Source organism: Zeus faber, assembly GCF_960531495.2.
Source record: "Zeus faber genome assembly, chromosome: 13".
Taxonomy (NCBI): Eukaryota; Metazoa; Chordata; class Actinopteri; order Zeiformes; family Zeidae; genus Zeus; species Zeus faber.
Genome location: NC_137198.1, coordinates 7,833,634 through 7,838,633, shown reverse-complemented (window position 1 = coordinate 7,838,633; position 5,000 = coordinate 7,833,634).

Sequence of the window (5,000 nt, the reverse complement as noted above, 5' to 3'; positions counted from 1 at the left end):
AAAAAATGGCGGTTGCACAGTGAATGCAAAGCTACTCTCTGGCCACTCTCTACCATTGTGAAGATGTCAATTTGCCTGAATTCAATAATAAACATCGTATTCGTTATAGTGTGTGTGTGTGTGTGTGTGTCTTTGCTTGCATGGTTGGGCATAAGGTCTGAGGTCACTAAGCAGCTTCTCCCTGTCTGTGTTCAATAATAAACACAAGGCAAGCGTCATCACACACACACACACACACACACACACACACACACACACACACACACACACACACACACACACACACACACACACACACACACACACACAGTGTGCTGATCAGGTCTGTGTGCGGTCGTCTCATTTCCCATCATGTCATGAAGTCATGAAGAACTCGTGCTGGAGCTGTACAGTTGTGGGAACAAGACTTGGATGGACACACACACACACACACACACACACACACACACACACACACACACACACACAAGCACACACATGCATTTTTCAGGTGCTATCTCTGTCCTTGTCCTTCAGCCTGGATGTTTTTCCCGTGTGTTTGTATCTTCTCCGTGGGAGTTTCTCGTCTTTAAACCCTGCGTCATGTGCAGATTGCAGCAGGTTTTCTTTCCGGAAGCAGCGTTTGTCACCAGAGCCCGAATGATTAAACGGCACAAGCAGCAGAAAACATCTACGTATCAATCATCAACAGGCGCTGCGGGAAAACATCCGTGTCGTTCTACCGGAACTGATGTTCATTATTCTGTGTTGGTGTTCGGGACTGAATCTAAACATGTCAGACGACCTTCACACAGGAGGGAGGTCTAACAAACACCAACTAACTATTCATAATATTATATGATATACTAGTTTACTATTACAGACATTCGTACCACAGTTTAATGATATATTTAATTTCAAATCATCAGAAAACACTTTTTGTTCAAGTGTATCCAATCTATAGGAAATACAAATTAATGGGAAACTCAGAGAAATCACTTGGTTAAATAAGTTTTACTGTCCAATGACCCCGCCCCAGTACACAGTACAGCCATGTGCTCTGGTCATTGTGTTTTTTGCACGAGGACAGACCTGCACATCGGGGGTAAAACATAGAAATGAATGAATGTAAGCTATTCAAAGACAGAGAAAATATCAATGACAGAAACCCCCCCCCCCGATGTAATATACATGTCTTTCATTGTTTAAACAGTTGTGAAAATTGAAATAATTTAGTAAATAACGATAACTGAATTCAATAAACAAGTATAATAAATACGAGGGAAGCACCGGCACAGTGGGCTCACGGTTTTGGGGCCACGGTAACAGTACGGTTTGTGAATTGTTTTTCTTTTTATTAAAAAAGTTAAAAGCTGTAATATAATGGTGTTATGGTAGTCTGCCACGAACAACTAGTGTAACGCTCTGTGCGTATGGCTGTGGAGGGAGGGGGGAGACGAGGGTTCAAGTTCATTGGTGGGTTGTTATCATTTACATAAGTTCATCTGATTGGAGGGGAGGTGTCCAGGATAGTGTATAATTACAATATTAATTTCCATTCATATCAATTTATTTATATATATAATATTTTAAAAACATAATAATATTCATAATTAATTACGGTATAAACAGTATTTTTCACACATAAATAATAATGGTAAAATAACTTATTTAAATAAAACCTCTCAGTCAGACCAGTGCGTCTGTTCCTTCTCTTTGTGCAGGGCTTCGATTACACGCCGTGTGCATCCCTCGCCCAAGCCTCATGAGGACCTCGCTCCCCTTGACTTTCGAGCTTACTTTCCTGAAAAAAAAACGACCCTTAAACGACCCTATGGGCGCTTCTTCTTCTTCCCAGAGAAGGTTCAGCTGTGACTGTGATATGCAGTTGCTCTCCAGTTATTTCAGACAGTTGCTCCAAGCCGGCGCGTGCGGCCACAGAAGGGATTGCGCCCGCTATCTGCGCCATCTTTGCCTCCGCTAAAGATACTGCGCTGACGATATGACGGTGCAAGCGCAAAGTCTTGCCGCGCTGCGCAATTTGCCCTTGCTTTGCGTCCGATTGCGGCTCCGCGGAGATGCGCGGATTCCAAGGCGATACACTTTTAGGTTAGTTCATTGCACCCGATTCGGAGCTGTCCATGGTTCTATGCTATGAGGTTCAATGCCATCGATGCGTCAGTACCTATATTGAGCATTATTCTCTATAACTTTTCATGTTTTTTTGGGGGTTTTTTCCAATATCTTTCGAGTTTAATATGAATTATGGAACCCGTCTTTGTCGACGTTTGTCACGCCTTTTTTGAGCAGTAAATGATTCAAAGTTTCACAGGTTGCTTTTGGAGTGGGAAAACCACGGACTGCTGCCTGTTCATGGAATCACTAGCTTCCGATGCCATGAAAATAATAATAATAATTACAATAATAATGTCAAAATACTATTTACAGACCACAGGAAGGTCTGGGAGTGACATCCCTTATCAATGTGCTCCAATTACACCAGCTCTATGCAGACGGTAATAAATTCACTCTAACCGTGTGTGATGATTAGCGCCGGTGTTTGTGAAATGGACATTTTTTGCAACAAGGCTCATTCGCATAGAAAGGGGAGAATTTTGCAGAAAATACATGCATAATACCTTATTTAAATATGTGCAAATAGCACCGGTGCACTGAGACGCCTTTTGTGTGGAAGCCCATTTGGCAGTGCATTTCATCGTTTGCAGTGCCGTGCGAACTGGACACTTTTGTGTTATTTGTGCAGGTTTAGTGGCCGCAAGAGCCGTTCAATCATTTTTGTGAAGTCACCCCTGGGTCTTTTTGTCCATTTTGATGATAGCGGTCCTGATGGTCGCTTTGAGCCAGAATAAGAAAAAAAAAATATATATATATATACACACTATACTGTATATATACTGTGTATGTATGTATGTATGTATGTGTGTGTGTGTATATATATATGTATGTATATATATATATATATATATATATGTGTATGTATATATATATATGTGTGTATATATATATATATATATATATATATATATATATAAAAACATTTTAAATAAATAATCAAAAAGGAAATGATACCCAGTCTTAGGTACAGATAAAACATTTTAAATTCAAAGAAATTACGTTGAATTACAAGAAAGAAAAGCATTGACCTCGATCATGAGCACCAATAAACACAACACAACCATACATGAAACTCAAATATGTGTTAAAGTAAATAAATAATTGAAAAAAATAGTCAAAATAATGACTCATAGATGAATGGAATACATTTATAAAATTAATTAATAATGTGTTATAACAATTTTATATGTCTACGTTTTGATGTACTTTTTACATGAACTTTTGTACAAGGTATGTGTACTTTGCTTTTCTTATGAAGGCTAAATAGAGTTCATGTCTTAAAATAAGACATGATCTAGTCACTTTCTGTGCCTGAATGTGAAGAGGAGAAAGGCACCGTGTCCCGACCATCAGATAAGGGAACTTCAACAGATGATCTGTCCCAACCAGATTGCCCCGTCAGCAAAAGCGTCTCATCAGCGTCTGCCGACCGACATCTCAACGACTCGTCAGCTTCGCCGCTCCGAGAAAACCCGACAAAAAAAACCACTCAGCTCTCAAGGTTCAAGGTTCAAGATTCAAGAGGTTTATTCTCAGATCTCCAGTGAGAATGGAACACCTCCTCTGTTGTGACACTGAAACTGCTCCCCTTGTACGAGATGAAATACTTTATTAACATAAAGTATATGTCTCTGATTTCCTCCGTACAAACAAAGTTTATAACAATTTAACTTTTGCACTATGAATTAATGAGAACCTAAGATATGTACTAGAAATTTGACACATATCAATAAAATCAGGGAAAAAAACAATACAATAAAATAATAAATAGGATAATAAGAAAAATAAATAATACCAAATAAACGAAATAAAACATTTAGAAAAAGGAGAGAGACCGAGGAACAAGGAGGGAGAGGGAGATGAGAGAGAGAGAGGGAGACAGAGACAGAGACAGACAGAGAGAGAGAGACAGAGAGAGAGACATAATGAGAACAAACGAGGGAGGCGAGGAAGTCAGAAAGGCGGAAACGGGAGGAGGGAGCGGATTGGAGCCAGGACGTGAGAAAGGGATGAAGAGACCGGGGGAGGGGGGGGGAGGGTCGGGGGTGAGGCCTCTGTCCGGCAGACGACTAATCGAGTTAAGGGACGAGAGGGACGACCCACAATGGACAGATCTGTTGGAGGGAGGTGGAGAGAGAGAGAGAGCGAGAAGGAGAGAGGCATGACGTCATTTCATTCCGCCTCTCTTTGAAAAGCATGCACGCACGCATGCACGCACGCACGCACGCACGCACGCACGCACGCACGCACGCACGCACGCACGCACACACACACACACACACACACACACACACACACACACATACTGTATGTACACACACACACACAGAAAACACAAAATGTTACAATTGCATTATATCAGTGGCTTAATATTTGTGGGGCTGCTATCTCTCTGTCTGTCTCTCTGTCTGTCTGTCTCTCTCTCTGTCTCTGTCTCTCTCTCTCTCTGTCTCTCTCTGTCTTGCTGACCATTTTAGCAGTTGACTGATTTGTCTCATGTTTTTGTTGTGTTTTTTTGGTTCCTACGTGATAAAGTCGCTGCTGCCGTGACATGACTTACTGCAAATAAAGGAATCTTAAAAGTCTCTCTCTCTCACTCTGTCTCTCTCTCTCTCTGTCTCTGTCTCTCTCTCTCGCTCTCTCTCTGTCTCTCTGTCTCTGTCTCTGTCTCTCTCCCTCCCTCCCTCCTCTCTCTGTTTGTGGAACAGGGTGTGTACGAGCACTTATCTCAACAGTCCCACTATGAGCTGAAACCTCAAACCCAAAACATGTTTTTCACTTGTGTGTGTGTGTGTGTGTGTGTGTGTGTGTGTGTGCGCGTGCGCGCACGTCAAACAGAGAAACGATCAAGGAAGGAAGAGAGAGAAAGACAGGAGAGGAGATTC